The sequence below is a fragment of the Aquarana catesbeiana genome, linkage group LG12 (genome assembly GCF_042186555.1).
Source record: "Aquarana catesbeiana isolate 2022-GZ linkage group LG12, ASM4218655v1, whole genome shotgun sequence".
Lineage (NCBI taxonomy): Eukaryota > Metazoa > Chordata > Amphibia > Anura > Ranidae > Aquarana > Aquarana catesbeiana.
In genome coordinates, this window is record NC_133335.1 from 44,598,189 (window position 1) to 44,616,163 (window position 17,975).

A 17,975-nucleotide genomic window follows, 5' to 3' on the forward strand; every position below is an offset into this window, starting at 1 on the left:
AGATTGATTAGTTCGTTGGGGGTAGTAGGTCATCATATTGCATAGGATTGGTAAATATAATGTACTATGAGGTCAATCCTCACAATTCATGGCATGTGTATGGAATCAGGTGAGCTCTGTCTTGCTACATCTTAATGAGATTGTATTGTATAGTGTGTGTGCTGTGATCTGCATACCCGGTCCGGTATGATTTCTCATCGATCAGCCCTCCCCTGCCTCTGATGAATGGCAGCTCACTATGAATAAATAAGGAGCTGGGTGTGACCTGTGTGGACGTCTCATTAATAGATAATCTGTGGGTGGGCGTGGCCAGAGAACACGGCTCCTGCATGTGTAATGAGGCAGTGGGCGTGGTCTCCCAGAGTGTCGGCGGCTCTACCCGGGCCGTGTATACGGAACCGAGAGATAAGGAGAGGAGGGCGAGGCTCCGGGGGGAGGGCTCAGGAGGAGGCGGCTGTCACACGGCCAGGGCCGGTTCCCGTTGTGCGGAGGGAGCCGGCCTGGAGAAGAGGCAGAACCGAGCTGTCAGAAGAGACGGTGCAGACTGAGCCAGGTGAGAGCCCGGGGGGGAGGGGGCATGGAGGACCATTCCACGGGTCACCCTTCCACCCTGCACGGGTCACCATACATCACACCTCTGCAGTACTCTGTGTATGGAGGGCCCATTCTCACATCGTCTATGTATTACTGTACAGCAGGTACATGTGTCTGATCTGTACACATCCCCCTCCTCCTCCTGGATGAAGGCAATGCTTCTCTGCAATGTGCAATTTACACATACAATGTGCCACCTGCTTCTCACATTCTGTATGATTGTACACAGCCCACAGGATAAGCTGTCATTCCATAGGATTGCTCATATCCCAGAGGACAGCCTTCAGTTCTATAGGACTGGCTTTAGTCCTGTATGATTGCATGCAATCCATAGGACAAGCTTTAATTCTGTATGATTGTACACAATCCATAGGACAAGCTTTAATTCTGCATGATTGTACACAATCAATAGGACAAGCTTTAATTCTATATGATTGTACACAACCCATAGGACAAGCTTTAATTCTGTATGATTGTACACATCCCATAGGACAAGCTTTAATTCTATATGATTGTACACAACCCATAGAATAGGCTTTAATGTCATATGATTGTACACAATCCATAGGACAAGCTTTAATTCTACATGATTGTGCACAACCCATAGCACAGACTAGTCCTGTATGATTGTACACAACCCATAGGACAGGCTTTAATTCTATATGGTTGTACACAACCCATAGGACAGGCTTTAGTCCTGTATGATTGTACGCAACCCATAGGACAGACTTTAGTCCTGTATGATTGTACGCAACCCATAGGACAGACTTTAGTCCTGTATGATTGTACGCAACCCATAGGACAGGCTTTAGTCCTGTATGATTGTACGCAACCCATAGGACAGGCTTTAGTCCTGTATGATTGTACGCAACCCATAGGACAGGCTTTAGTCCTGTATGATTGTACGCAACCCATAGGACAGGCTTTAGTCCTGTATGATTGTACGCAACCCATAGGACAGGCTTTAGTCCTGTATGATTGTACGCAACCCATAGGACAGGCTTTAGTCCTGTATGATTGTACACAACTCATAGGACAGACTTTAATTCTATATGATTGTACGCAACCCATAGGACAGGCTTTAGTCCTGTATGATTGTACGCAACCCATAGGACAGGCTTTAGTCCTGTATGATTGTACGCAACCCATAGGACAGGCTTTAGTCCTGTATGATTGTACGCAACCCATAGGACAGGCTTTAGTCCTGTATGATTGTACGCAACCCATAGGACAGGCTTTAGTCCTGTATGATTGTACGCAACCCATAGGACAGGCTTTAGTCCTGTATGATTGTACGCAACCCATAGGACAGGCTTTAGTCCTGTATGATTGTACGCAAGCCATAGGACAGGCTTTAGTCCTGTATGATTGTACGCAAGCCATAGGACAGGCTTTAGTCCTGTATGATTGTACGCAAGCCATAGGACAGGCTTTAGTCCTGTATGATTGTACGCAACCCATAGGATAGGCTTTAGTCCTGTAGGAGTGTCCACAGTCCGTAGGACCAGCTTTAATTCTATACGATTGTACACAACCCATAGGACAGGCTTTAGTCCTGTAGGAGTATCCACAACCCATAGGACAAGCTTTAATTCTATATGATCTACGCAACCCTTAGGACAGACTTTAATGCCATAGGATTGTACACAACCCATAGGACAGACTTTAGTCCTGTAGGTGTGTCCACAATCCGTAGGACAAGCTTTAATTCTATATGATTGTACACAACCCATAGGATAAGCCTTAATGCCATATGATTGTACACAACCCATAGGATAAGCCTTAAAGCCATATGATTGTACACAACCCATAGGATAGGCTTGTATTCTGTAAGGCAGTGTGGCAGCCTGTCTAGTGAGCAGGGTGCATGCTTTAATGTGGGGTGAATAGCAGCATGTGTATTGCTGTTGGTGTATTGTGCAGGAATGTGTCTTTCTTGTAGCAAATGTTTAGTATTTACAGCAAAGTGCTTGCTTTGTTTCAAAGACTATATCTTGGAAATGTTCAGCATTTGCTACAAAGTGTGGAGCTGCTTTATGAATGTCAGTGGTCAGGGCTCTGCAGTGCTGTGTGTGGGGCTCTGCAGTATTCTGTATGAGTGGTTTTTTTTCCTCTGTGACATATCCACATGCAGTGACCTGCCTTATTGTGTCATTATGTGTTCTATTTACCCAGTTGGATGCAAAACTTTCTTCAGAAATAGTGTGGTTACAGAAGGTCTGAGCAGAGGTACAGAATAACATACATGAATCTCAGGTCATTGCAGATCAGGGATGTACAGGATCTGGATGCATTGTATTGGGTGCTTTTCTATAAAGAGGAGGAACTTGGAAGGCTGTGTGTGACAAGGAACATGTGTCAGAGCGTGTGTAGTATTTATTCTGTGTGACCCTCCCGCCATGGGAATCACTTGTAGGTTTTCATACTTGGATGGTATGGGCTGCATGTTTACACAGCGCTGTCAGCACTCAGCATTCTCCAGTTCCTGGCTATGTGAATGATAGAGCTGGAGAGTCTAATGAATGGAACAAGGATGGAGAACTTTGTTGCAGTTTATAGTTCTATTTATTATGTATGCAGCATTCAAATAATACATTAATGATACAATGTCTGTGATGTATAAATAATGCACCACAATTCAACAATTGGAAATGAATGTTTTGTCGTTTTTTTATTTATTTATTTTTTGTACAATGTCCGTTAAATGTGACAATATTCAAATTATGTCTTTTTGTACTTGTGAGCCTCTTAGATTTCTCTACTGAATACCTCAATACACTTTTTTTTTTTTTTTTTTTTTACATTTTTCTGCATACTCTTTTTTTACTACAAATATTAATTAATACCATTTTATTTATTTAGATGGTTAGTTTTCAGGCTTCTTTTTTTTATTTTCACATTTCTGTCTTTCAGTCCTGTATTTGCTCGTTGCTGCCAATTACTATATCAACAATCAGGGCCAAGTTACATATGTGCCTTGCAGCAATGCTCGCATTGTGGTGCCATTCATTCTCAAAAGCCCCCCCCCCCCAACGCTTATGTGTTGCGGCAAAAATTTGGCTGATAATTGGAGAATTTTTGTGCATCGGAAGCCCATTTTTTTCCCAATGGGCTGACTTTTCACTTCCGGAGCTCTTTTTGAGTTTTTTAATTTTTTTATTCGCTCATATGTTTAAAAATAATTTTAGACTTGAAAGTCCAAAAACATTATATATTTTCTGCAATCGGAGACCCTGGGGAATAAAATAGTTCCTATTTTTTCATACCACATGATATTCATGCAGTGAATCAAGCATGATATTTCATTTAAAAATACATTTAAAGTAATTTTACGGCACAAAAATGCAATATTACCCAATTTTTTGGTAAAATATTGAGCCCCCTTTCACACGGGCGCCTCCGTTTTGCGGGATCTGCTTGCTCAGCAGGGGACCGCTCCGCTGATCTCTATTAATAAGGTGGATGACAGGTCTGTCTCTGCTCACTGTGCAGAGCAGAGACGGACCCAGTCCTGCTAACCTCTATGGGGAAATCGGGTGAAAACGGACCGCCTGTCCATTTTCATTTGACCTGATCTGCCAGATGGATGGAAAATAGGACTACCATCCGTTTGATTTTTACGGACCGTATCGGATTGAATGTCTGCAGGTGTCAGTGGACATGTCACTGCTGACATCCGCCGCTCCGTAGGGGTGACTGGAATGTCCGTTCAGGTCTGCCTGAAAAACTGAAAGGCGAACCTGAACATACAGCCTGTGTGAAAGGGCCCTAAAGATGAGGTTGTGCTGAGTAAATAGATGCACAACATGTCAGGCTCTAGATTTGTGTGCACTTGCAAAACAACAATGAACTTCCGTACCCTGTATTTTCCATTATCAATGCTGTAAAAGCCCCTACAGGTCATCAGTTTGGAGTTGAACATGAATAGTGGCCTAAAAAAATATTGCTCTCTCTCCAGCGTACATGGCAATATATGACTTGTGTGTTGCGAGCAACATTTTTTTTTTGGTAGGTGCCCTCGACAGGTGCATTTACACTTTTGTATGGGTGAGCAAAACTATTATAATTTTTTTTTTTACCAAATTTCTTTTCCTTTTTTTTATTTTATTTTTTATTTATTTCTTTTTTATTTTTTTGCAGCTGTGATCTGACTTATTAGATGGTGCTGCATTCATTCTGCATGTCCCACTGTATGTTGGGACATTACTTTTCTCTTGCTTGCTCCCAAGATCAGCTAAGCACTGTGGGGTTTGTAACGTGCATTGGGCAGTACATATGACCATAACTAAAATGTACTGCTCGTACAAAACAAAGGGAAGTGAGAGGGAAAAGGAAAGGTTTGGGAGCTCCTGGAGAATGTTACATGGAGGCAGAAAAACAAACAAGTGCATGTTAGCATGTGACCTAGCACAAGTTGGATGCAAATGTGACAGCCAGCCCCACCATCAAATCCTTTTCCAGTGCAATTCATTCAATTTTGAGCCATGGTTGGAATAAGGTCTTTGGGATAAAAGTTTATGCTAAAGGTGGAGTGTTCTTTTATTTGCATTATTGGTGATCATCTTCGGTTCATAAAAAGATCCCGTCACTAACTTAAAAACAATTCCAGGTGACGGCACAAAAAAATTGAGTATTTTTAATACTTAAGTGTTACTAAACCCAGGAGCCTGCTTTCACTATATCTGGTCTCCTACAGTATACAAAATGTGGAAATGCAATTATTTTAGTACACATAAACTGCTAAATACCTTTACTTATCAATAGTATACATCAATCTTGTGACTTCTATCAGTTCCTGGTAAAGCGTGTAGGAGAAGTTTTCATACTACACTGAGCTGTCCCATCAGGATCCATGACTGGCCTTCTGTCTGGACAGTGCTGATTGGCCCTGTGCTGATTAAATGCCCCCTCCTAAGAAAAAAAAAAAAATAGCAATACACACCAAACTGAGCATGTGCAGCCTGACTCCAAAGGCTCTGTATTATCCAGACCTGTTCTAGAGTCAGTGGAAGAAGAGGAGCATCTGTGCATACAGGATCAAACAGCCTTTTTACACAATGCACAGGATTAACCCCTTAGGTTCCACAGTGAGTATAACAAGCACGCTTTACTGCATATACAGATTGATTTTACTGCTGTGGGCTTAGTATCACTTTAAGAGAAGTATGGGAGTGCAAAAAATGACCCACCTAGGTGGATGCAGCATCAGACTAAGACCAGGAACTGAGCAATGAAATGACCTCTGATTGCTCAGTTCTCGGTCTGTCAGTCACTGTCTCTCTGCTCTGCCTCTCCAGTACTCACTGGAGTACTGTGCCGGGGAACCGGATGGGAGCAGCTGGCTCAGGTGCTCAGAGGCATGATGAGAGGCTGAGCCAGTTACCAGTCAGGAATCTGGGCGCATCCCAACATTAAAGTAGGGATTCCTCCAGATCCTGGACTGGCTGAGTGACATCAGCCGGCAGGGCTAAATACGGGTCACAGGGGTGCAGAACTAAGTGCACTCCTGTGACCCACATGAGAAGTAGGGCTAAAAGAGCTTTGATCATACTTCTCATTTTAATTGCAAAGTTTTTCTTTCCATAAGCAAATTTTATTCACTTGCAGCGTGTCTCTAAACTTGCTGAAAAATTTGACTACTTCAGGAAAGCCAATTCCCTAGCACAGTCTCCTTCCTCTTTGCATGTCAAAGTCCTCTCCTCTTCTGGTAGTGTCTAACTACTGTCTGTGCTCGCCCAGCTCCTCAACTCTTCCTCACATGCAGCAACCAGGGAAGAAGTGAACGGAATACTATAGTTTCCCTTGAGTGACAGCTGAGTCTGCTGGGGCTGCAAGCATCACATCCAAAGGTCCAAGATGGTGGCACTTAGCTGCAGTCTCAGGGTTTTAGGGTGTCCTACACAAGGGAGGTGTTACAGGTAAATAACATGTGTAAAATACATAAAATGCACATATAATATATCATCACAGGCTGTGCTTTGTGAATGATAAAGCAGAGCTAGTGGAAGGAGATACAACACAAGAATAGTTTTGCCCTACACCAGCCTCACAGATGTAAATGATCACCAGGCAGTATAGCAGGAGCTCTACTGATCCAATAGGGTATAGCTTTACAAGCTCGAAGTAGAAAGGCCTCACAATAAATACAATTTTTAAAGGGGTTGTAAAGGTAGTTTAAAAAAAATAAAAATAAATAACAAACATGTTATACTTACCTTCACTGTGCAGCTCGTTCTGCACAGAGTGGCCCCGAACCTGGTCTTCTGGGGTCCCTCGGCGGCTGTTTCAGCTCCTCCCCGCAAGAACTAACCACCTTAATGCGAGGGAGCTCGCATGGTGGTTAGTTATTGTGGGCGCGCTCCCGTGATACAGCCGGCGGCTATAGCCGCTCACTGTATCACTCTGCCCTGCCGCCCAGCACCGCGCGTCATTGGATGTGATTGACAGCAGCGCGAGCCAATGGCTGCGCTGCTTCCAATCCATCCACTGTAGCCAATCAGCGGCCAGCCTGAGCGGAGGAATAGATGTCGGGAGCAAGCAGCTGTTTTTCGAGGGGTCAGGTAAGTAAAACGGGGGGGCTGGGGGCGGCGGTATTGTCAGAAGTTTTTTCACCTTAATGCATAGAATGCATTAAGGTGAAAAAATGTTTACCTTTACAACCCCTTTAAGTCAAGCTCTAGAAGAGAGTAACATTTTTTGGAGAGCATGGTAATCGCAGTTGGGGTTGAATATTTTTCACCTATTTAAGTAAACCTTACCAAAGGTAAGAAATGCTTTTAAGTGGAACACAGTTAACCTTTGCAGTTAGTCCCCTACTCATCAGGGTGGGGGGAGCTTGTTTTTTTTTTTTTTCTAGTGGTGGAGAAATCAGCAGAAATACTTATCTTTTGTTTCTGTAAGCTTCCTGCTTGCTGTGGCTGGTCCTCAAAGCTGCTTCTTCTTAAGTTGTCGTGGCCTCTCAGATGTCCTCATGTACAGTGCAGGATGTTGTTCGATTTACATCTATACATGTTGCTTTTGAGCATTTCTGCAGTGCTTTTTGCTGTGCTTTCATCATTTTTTTAACAGCATTTCACCATGTTTCATGCCCTCAACATGGGGGAAGGGGGTTGGATGCTTTGCGCCCCCCGCCCCAAAGCACCATGTTGATGGGGAGAAGGGCCTCTTCCCGACAACCCTAGGTGGTGGTGGTCGGGTCTGCGGGTGGGGGCTTATTAGAATCTGGAAGCCCCCTTTAACAAGGAGGTCCCTCAGATCCCAGCCCCCCCCCCATGTGAATGAGTATGGGGTACATTGTACCCCTACCCATTCACCAAAAAAAGTAGTGTAGTGTGAAGAAATGAAGTAGACATTTTTTGAGAAGTCATTTTATTAAAAATCTCTTCCCCGCTTCTTCCTGCATCTTCTCCCACTTCTTCCACTCTTCTTCTTTTTTTCTCCTGTCTGATTTGTCCAGTGTGCTTCTTCCTCTGCCGCCACTCCTGCCGATGACCCTCCTCCAATGCTGCGTCCCACTGATCTGTCCACGCCGATGTCCGATGGCCACGCCCCCATCGTTACCTAAGACATGCTGTCTTAGGTAATGATGGGGGCGTGGCCATCGGATGACTTCATCCAGAGGCCCCATCCCCTTAGGACATCACTGCCCGGGGCATGATGGGTCCCTGATGTCACAAGGGGGCGGGCCTCTGGATGACATCATCTGGCCATGCCCAATCGTTATCTAAGAAATGCTTGACATCGGCGTGGACAGATCAGCGGAACGCAGCATCGGAGGAGGGTCCTCGGCGGGAGCGGCGGCAGAGGAAGCAGAAAATCGGACAAAGGAGAAAGGAAAAGACCGGAGGAAGTGATGCGGGAGAAGATGGAGGAAGAGCGGAGAAAGAAGCGGGGAAGAAGAAGAAGATATTTTTAATAAAAGACTTGTCAAAAACTGTCTCCTGTATTTTTTCACACTACAGTACTTTTTTTTTTTTTTTTTTTTTAAAAACTCATTCACATATGGTGGAGGGCTGGGATAAGGGGGCTTACGAATTTCGACAAGCCCCCCACCCATAGACGCCGACAATCACCGGCTAGGGTTGTAGGGAAGAGGCCCTTGTCTCCATCAACATGAGGGCAAGGTGCTTTGGGGTGTGGGGGGCAGATATATATATACTTGCGTTGCGGTACTTGCGTTTTGGATACGGGTCCATTGAAGTCTATTACATGCGTAAAATAAAATGTGCATTTTGCAGGAAAAAAAGTCCCCTTTCCAAAAACGCAGAGGCACAAAAAATGCATTGATGTGAACATGTTCCATAGGAGCTCATGTTAAAAAAAAAAAAAAAAAAAATCCCTGCATTTCTGCAAAACGCAAATTGAATTGAGCCTTAGAGAGAGTGTGAAAGAGTATCGGCTGCTGGGGGAACGAGGAATAAGGCTAGGTTCACATCTATGTGTTTTATAGTGTGTTTGCAGAAACTCATTACAATCCATTTAACCTTATTGTCTATAGGTCCTGTTCACATCTATGCAGTTTCTTGCTATGCGTTTTTTATTTATTTTTTTAAAGGTTGCAGGGACTTTTTCACAGGTAGCATGGTGCATTTTTGGCTCCATAGATTTCAATGAAATTGCATTAAAATTACATGTACATGCATTTTTGATGTGTTTTCCTGCTTGACAGGTGTGTGAGTGCATGTCTATGAATGCAGACAGTGTGAATTTGGGGACACGCACCCACACGGATGTCCTATTGGAAGCAGTGGCTGTTTCCCAATAGACATCAATGTGACTTCCTGCATGGGGTGCATGGAACATCTGTGCAACCTCTTGCGGGTAAAAACTGCTCGGCATGGTGGTACAGTTTTGTACGCTCCATGTGAATAAAGCCAGATTGGCAATTTACTTCTCATCTACGTTTCAGACCTAGTCACTGCTGTTTGTAATTTCTTTACATCTAGTTTGGAACACTCCTACACTGATTAGAAGCAGCTTAACATATGTGTGAAGTATTCCACCTGTGATTCTTTACAGTGACCCAGAGACCACCTCATGCAGGTCTGAAAGAATGATAAAGAGAATAATTATGGTTCACTGAACAGAATGCAATCTGTAGGGGGCTTATTTCTCTTAACATACCCGCAAGGTTGCTGATTGCACAGCCGACTTAAAGGATAAGTTCACTTTTACAAAAAATGAAATAACAATTAAATGCACATTTTGTTTTTATTTTTTTGTAGGTAAAAAAAATATGCATTTATTATTATTTTTTTCTAATTAGGTGGCTGTAAAGCAATGCACCTGCGATCAGCAGATCATGGGTGTAATGCCATGTTCCTGCAGTCTGTCTGGGTATCTGTCTGCCCATAGCTCTGATACGAGCAGGCAGTTCCTGAATGACAGGAAGCTCAATGAACTACCTAGAGTGCTCACCAGCACACTGGTAGTTCATTGAAAGCTACAAGCCGACAGCTGCAAAGGCGGTGGGTATTTGTAGTTTTCACATTCACAGAACACTGTGAATGAATGACGTGGCCGGGTGCACAGAGCTTTTAAAACAGGGGATCGGGGTGGGGTGGGGAATGGGATGTGGAGACTGGTGCATCTGTAACATGTTACTAAAGGTGAACTTATCCTTTTAAAGAGAACAACAAAGAACTCTAAATGAAGTATGTGCACATAATGTTTCTTATTTCTGTAGCTTCTTAATTGTAAAATCTTTTTTGTATATACTCATTAAGGCTACATTGATAAGGCAACATCTACAGATTCCTGCTACTGTTTTTGACAGGTGTGAGAGACTAGCTGCAGCCACAAAGCCCATACACTGATGACAATGTGTCTGTGGCCGCAGCTATTCGAGGCTGTTCACCTGCGGTGATCACTGCTGGACGCACAGCCACAAATAGCTGCGGTTGCTGACAAAATGCCTGTACGAATGTAGCTTAAAGAGTTCTTAATCTTAAAGTGGTTGTAAACCCTTATAGTGAGGTGACGATCCTTAGGTGATACACAGAGATGAAACCAACTCTTCTACATAAGTTGTACATCTTTATCTGCAGTCTTCTCTTCATCTGTTCAAAGTGCTGAATTTAGAAAAAAAGGGTGCGTAGAGCTGAAGTTACACTCTGCAGGGCTCGGTGAGGAGAGCTCTGAGAGCTGATTGGATGGAAGAGACACACCCCCTTCACACAGCACACTGGAACAGAGCTGAGGCTGTAGATCCCTCCCCTGTCACCAGTCATCTCTTGTTATCCAAAAAACTTGTCAGAAGTGACTCATGCTGATGGCAGAGGAATAAAGCAGCAGACAGAAATGACACTCTCTTAAATGAGCCCAGTACGCGCTATAGAGGGATATGTTTATTTCATGTCTAAAGTTTACAACTACTTCAAGTGCAACAGCTAATGAGAATCTGTCTCTTAGGACTTGTTTATTCTTTTGGTCAGGGGGCGGTAAAAATTAAAGTTGTTAAGCCACATTTTAACCACCCACAGTCACCGTTCTTAAGCTGCAAAGGCATTCAGATGGGGTTGTACATATGCCATGACTGCAATGTTTTGCTTCATGATACAGCAAAAATTATATCCTGGTACTGCCTGGCGAAGGTGATCTAATCAAGAGAATAGGGACTGCCTTATTGTGGAATGGTATTCCCAAAAAAAAGGCATTCAGGAGGCAGCAGTATCGCTTCCTCAATGCCAGTCAGCCACACCTACACTAGAGCTACTCGGGTGTAAACTAAGGCTCGGTTCACACCTATGCGCTTTTTGCAGAAACGCACTACAGTCAATTTAGCATGGGTTCCTATGGGACACGTTCACATCTATCCCTTTTTCAGCTGTTGGAAAGGGTCAGGGACTCTTTTAAAAGCAAAGCGGTGAGTTTTTGGTTCAATAGACTTCAATGGAGAGGCTGCAGAAAAGCATGTAGTGCGTTTTTGCCACAATTTGCGTTTTTTAATCCACCTAACAACAAATTGGCCCAAAAAATAAAAGCATATAAAATGCTTAGTGTGGAAATGTGTCAAATGCAAAAAGCACTGCAGAAAATGATTGAATGCAAACTGAATAGGTGTGAACCGAGCCTAATGGCCCGTACACACGATCCGAAACTCGGTTGAAAAATACCGCTTTCTATGCGATCGTATGATAATCGGATGTTTATACAGAGATTTCGAGAACTGATCACGACAATTCATCCGATATTATTCGATTGCACAAGCACAAAAATTTTCCTCGTACGATACCAGATTGTACGATTTTCGTTTAATCAGTGCATTTGTCGTCTGAAAATACAATACAAATACATTACAACACATGACATCACTTCCGATATTTTTTAATCTGTCATATGAGAATTTTCGTGACTCTAGTAACCTATTCAATTTCTACTTGCGACCATTAAGTGAAAAAAGTGGTTTGATTTTCGGATTGTGTGTAAGGGCCATAAGGCTGCTTTCACATTGATCAGTTTTTCTTCAGTTTTTGCGTTAAAAAAAGCAGAAGAAAAACGCATGACCATTAACCTATGGAACTTCACACTGGTCAGTTGTGGGTCTGTTGCAGTTTTCAAAGTCCTGCAAGCTGCATTTTTGGTGCATTATTGGCATGATAAAAAAATCTGCACCAAAAAATGCACCTCCCTATTGAAATGTATGCAAACTACATGAACAACATGTAAAAAAAAACACACCCGCAGTTGCGTTTTTGGTGGATTTTTTGAGTAATGTATCTTTAATTAGTCACAGTGGAAAATGCACTGGAATTTTTTTTTTTTTGCAGTGAAGCAATGTGAAAGCAGCCTGAATGAGCTCTGAATGGTTAATATGGGGTATATGGGAAGAATTCGAATTTTTAGCTCTTCGTTCGATATTGACTGTTGAGGTTCATTAGAGCTGATTAAGATTGGCTCTGAGACCTGCGCTGAGCCATTTTTTGCTACATCATCATCTAGCTCAGAGCTTTGTATAACATACCTTTAGGCTCCATGCACACTGGAGCTGCTAAACTTCAGTTTATTGGAGTTTGGGCGTCCAGTCTATGTTATCCTATGTGTCCATGCACACATGGACGTTTTTTAGCTTTAATGAGCAGTGGAGTTTATGGGCTTTTTTCTGAACGCCAGAAATTCTCATTCAAAGTGCTGTTTTTCACCTCCAAAAAAAGCCAAAAAACGCCAAACGCTGATAAACGCTCATAAACGCGCGTTAATTAGCGTTCGGCGTTCTATTTTTTTCAGTGCATTGTGGGAGTTTGGGATGCATTGTGGTATTTTTGGAGTGTCCTTTGTGTATTTTTATTAAAAATGCCCATAAACGCTAACGCTAAAAAACGCTCATAAACGCTAGTACAAAACACTATTAAAAGCACGTTTTTCAGCCAGAGTTTTCTGCCAACAATATGACATCCAGAAAAAGCTTTTTTGAGCTTCAGTGTGCATGTAGCCTTAGCGTTAATGAGCATTGTGGGCGTGTTGCACAGCCATTCAGGTAGTTTCAGGCAATGCTGTTCAAAAGATATCTATCTAGAGATATCATTTTTTTTTTTTTTTTTTTGCAACCACATTTTATGGTGCACTTGTGACAAGTTTCAGTAGAAGTAAACAGGCTGTTGTGAAGTGTCAATGCCTGCCAAACTCTGTAGGCAGTCGCCAAGCGCTAAAATCATGAGGCAACAGTCTATGGTGGGAGCAGGTGAGGGACTTTTTTTTCTTACATTTTCAGGGCATAGGCAGATAAAGTCAGTGCCATTGTTTCGCTGAATCTCTGAGGGGCGAAGGCAGAGTTGGGGGGGGGGGTGGGGGGAAGGCTGTATGGGGCCCCATAATTTCTAACGGCAGACCTGCTGGCAGCCTCCAGATTTCTCTTTTGCCAGGATTCCATAACATCATTTTCAAACCTAATGACAACCAGTCCAGGCAGGCTGTGCTAATTTAGTATGGACTTTGAGCTTTAAACTTAATTAGATGTGCTTTTTTCCTGTAAACCTGTTAGCAGGGACCACATACTTGCGTAGAAGCACTAGTGTTCTATGTAACAGCTCTCTAATAATTTTCACAAATTGGATTGTGCCTCTTTGCTTGTGCATTTCCCTAATGTGTGAAGGCAGTTGTCACTTCTCATGTATACACTGGAATAGGCTTAGATCTTGCTGCGTTGACTTCAGCTCTGTTAAGGGAGGTGTGAGTTCCTGGAGGGAGATGGAAACCACTCTTTGTAGCCACATAGAAATGCAGATCGGTCTTGTAGCACATGTTGGTTCCACCAGGGTGACAAGTAAAAGGCTTTAGGACTGTTGTTAGCACAGTCCGTTTTTATTTTTTTCCAACAATGGTGAACAGATCAATAGGAAATTCTAAAGGCATGTACTTTACTGCGGCGAGGATAGCAACCCTGTTGCTAGCACTCAACAGTGGGCAGTTCCCGTTGTCTTGCCAGTTTTGCTGGGTTATCTTGTCTATTTTTACTACTGTTATAAAGTGAGAGGCAGCCTCTGGATTTTCCGATCAGTCAAAACAACTGCTGGCATAATTAGTATGTACAAACCAAGATTTATTCACCCAACAAAACACATGCTGCGCTCAATATAAGCTTTACTTTAATGGCAAATCTTTGTCTGTCTGGGCAAACTTTCTAAATTGCAAATTGAGCTGTGTGTTTCTGCGTTCGGCTACTAATTGATGGATGTTTTGAACTGCACCCAAATATCTGGATGGTAGAATGGAGCTTTCAGCTTAAAACTGGCCAAAGATGGCTCACCTTTCAGGCGATGCTTCTGGAAGGACCTGCAAGCACTACCTGTCTCGGTGAAGTTGCTGTTTAAAATCCATCAAGCCGGGCAGAAAGTTATCAGGTTCACAGCTGCCTGAATGCCATAGCTGGCAGTGGCGTTTTCTTCATCCATGAGTTAAAAGGGAAGTATAGAAGAAAAAATAAAATAAACTCCACTAGGTGGAAGCAGCATCGATTTTATGCTGCATCTGTCCCCCACTGGCTCTGCAGTGAGAAACGAGTGATCAAGCACTGCGGATCACTCAGTTCTCCCCTATGCTCTGAGCAGAGAGCAGTGGCTGTCAGTCACCAGCTCTCTGCTCTTCCCCTCCAGTGCTCACTGGAGTGCTGGGCTATGGAGGGGAGGGAGGATCTGGCTCAGGCTCTCAGCAGTTTGCAAAACGAACTGGAGACACCTACAGGAGAATAGCTATAATTTTTTTATTTTTTATTATTTTTTAAATTTTTTTTAAGCTACCAATAGATGGATGGAAATTGAGCTGGTTCAGCAAGGATCGACTGAGTTTCAAACCATCTATGGACGGTCCCACTTCATTTTTGTCAAGCAGAACTGTTGGAAAACTTTTCCTAATCAGCCGCATCTAGCCTATGGAATGCAGATGATGATCAGTGTATTCACATGACATTGGAGTAGTCCTGCTGTCAGAATACAGTGGGGAGGATTCCTCTATCCAACTCAATGTGTGGATGGGGGAATCAATTCATTTTTTGTGTGGTGTGTGTGTGTGTGTGTGTGTGTGTGGTTTTTTTTTTTTTTTTTTTTTTCAATCAGCTTTCTGGCTAATCGAAAAAAAAAAAAAAAAATTAACCACCTGCCTTATCATAGATGAGGAAATCCATTGGTTTTCTCAGCCTGTATGCTGAACGGCTAAAATGGTCAGCATAGGAATGGATTTAAACAGGCATGTTTGTTCTTTCTTAAAGAGTAATCTCTTAGATTGTACGCTCTAAGGAGCAGGGCCCTCTGATTCCTACTGTATTAAAGTGTATTGTATTTGTACTGTCTACCCTCCAAGTTGTAAAGTGCTACGTAAACTGTTGGCGCTATATAAATCCTGTATAATAATAATATAATAACTCCACTTTTGTTGAGAAAAAAAATTCCCCTCTGGGTGATCTATGTACATGATGATTTTAACAGACTTTGTTGCAGATTCCTACCTTTTGTTATTCTGAAGAAATCCCTGTGTGTTTCTCTGTGCTCATGTGCAAAAGTAAGTCTAATGTGAGGGGTTTCATAATTATCAACCAGCTGCTGCACCTGCAAAGCTCTAATGTGGACAATTGCAGGGTTTGTATCCCTTTCCTATTGGGAGTATCTGACCCAGAATTAGTTTTGTTGCAGGGGATGCCTGAAATCTGACTTGTATCTTAGTGTAGACTTCTAGGAAGATCAGTGAGCCAATCACACAAGCAGGAAATGATGTTTCTGGGGGGCGTTCTGTACACATATTACATTGCATTTCACAGAAAATTACAGAGCTGCAGATTAAAAAGAAAAGGCAGTTTTTATTAACATTCAATTACAATATGACTTGTGTCGTAACTGTATACACTATATATTTTTTTTATTTGCTATTTTTTTTTTCTACGGAAATGGAGTTACCCTTGGCCCTCTTAAGCCAGCCATAGATGGATTGAATCTCAGCCTGTTCAGCAGGGAGCGATTGACTTGGGTACAACCAGCTTGTCCGATTTTTAGCATGCGATTATTGCCAGCCACTTAGCCATTAGCAGTAATCGCTGTGTTTTCCCAGCAGGGATGGCTTCGCCCACCAACCCAATGGATGAACAAAATAGCTCCACAATAGGGATTCATGCATTATCACTGTTTGTGTTGATGGGGTAATCAAGTGATTTTCGCATAGTCTATGGCCTGCTTTACTTGACTCGATATCCAACTGTGACAGCAGCATACACACACTACTGTGAATCTTTCCCTTGCTCTATAGTAATCCATAGGAGCTGGTCAAGTATTGTTCTACTATTCAGATCAAACAGCACAGTGAGATAAACCTTGTAAGAGTTACTTCACATTGTTAAGGCCTCATGTACACTGCAGCTGCTAAACTCACGTTTAGGAGCAGTTGGGCGTTTTTATCAGCAGCCCCTGAACTCTCCTCAATGTTATCTTATGTGTACATGTTGTTTTATAGTAGGTTACAGGCATTTTTTTGAAAGCAGATTAATCACGTTCAGAACTGTAGTTTATCTGCATTTCAAACGCCAAATGGTTGTAACTGCGTTTAAATGTTAAGGCTGCATTCACACTTGAGCGTTTTCAGCTCGTAAAACGCACGAAAAATGCCCAACAAGCAAAATCCCATTAATTTCAATGGCATCTGTACAAATCTGTGTGTTTTGTCACCTGAAGCAAAACGCCTGAAAAACACCTTAAGCTCAAAAAAGAACGTGAGCTTCTTTGGGGCAGATTACAGAAGTTTTTCTGCTTTTTACATTGGTGACCCGTACAAAATTGCGGCAAAAACAACGTAAAAACATGCGACTTTGAAACGCTCATGTGTGAGTGCAGTCTTATGGGGCGTGCACACGGTCAAACTTTTCGCCCGGACTGGTCTGACGGAACAAATCCGGTGGAACAATCCGATCGTGTGTGGGCTTCAGCGGACTTTTCCAGTCGCAAATCTGATGGACTTTAGATTTGGAACATGCTTCAAATCTTTACGTCGTAACTCCGCTGGACCCAGAAATCCGTTTGTCTGTATGCTAGTCCGACGGACAAAAACCCACGCTAGGGCAGCTATTGGCTACTGGCTATCAACTTCCTTATTTTAGTCCGGTGTACGTCATAACGTATGAATCCGTCGGACTTTGGTGTGATCGTGTGTAGGCAAGTCCGTTCGTTAAAAAGTCAGTCGGAAGTCCGTCAAAAGTCAGCTGGAAAGTCTGTCGGACCAGTCTGGTCGAAAAGTCCGCCCGTGTGTACGCGGCATAAGCCATTAAACCACGTCAAGTGGTTTGTTTTTTTTTTTTTTTTTTTTTTTTTTTTTGACATGTCAAGATTGATGGTTCCTTATGAGAGCCGTCTTAACTGATCTGACTTTCAGCCCATTGATTTGAATGAAAGTCACATTCAAGTCGAATCATCATGATCCGAGTTGTGATGTGACTTGTGCTCTAAGACACTTTGAGTCTGGTATGGGTCTTGAAAGGGAACCCCACGCCAAAATGGAAAGAAAATAGCATGCCCCCCCCAAGACTATACCTTTCTGTCTGGTGTAGATTTTGAGGGGAAACCCCATGCCAAAAAAAAAAAAAAAAAAGGTGTGGGGTCCCTCCTGAAATCCATACCAGGCCCTTATCTGAGCATGAAGCCTGGCCGGTCAGCAAAGGGGGGGGGGGAGTGAGCGCCCCCCCTCCTGGCCACACGCCCTCAACATGGTGGGTGTAGGTGCTTTGGGGCAGGGGGGCTCTGTACCCCATCCCAAAGCACCTTGTCTGCATGTTGATGGGGACAAGGGCCTCTTTCCGATAATCCTGGTTGTGGGGGTCTGCGGGCAGTGGGGCTTATTGGAATCTGGAGGCCCTCTTTTAACAACATAGCCCCGAGATTCCATGCCCCCCTTATGTGAATGTGTATGGG

General features: G+C 43.1%; 1 protein-coding gene across 1 annotated transcript in view; it reads left to right on the forward strand.

The window, feature by feature from the left end:
• The first annotated feature begins 358 nt into the window (after window positions 1–358).
• The window catches only part of TANC2 (tetratricopeptide repeat, ankyrin repeat and coiled-coil containing 2), a 710,755-nt gene continuing 693,138 nt past the window's right edge, over window positions 359–17,975 (forward strand). Inside the window, 1 exon segment of the mRNA XM_073607675.1 lies at window positions 359–553. The gene's annotated coding sequence lies outside the window, so the exon portion shown is untranslated.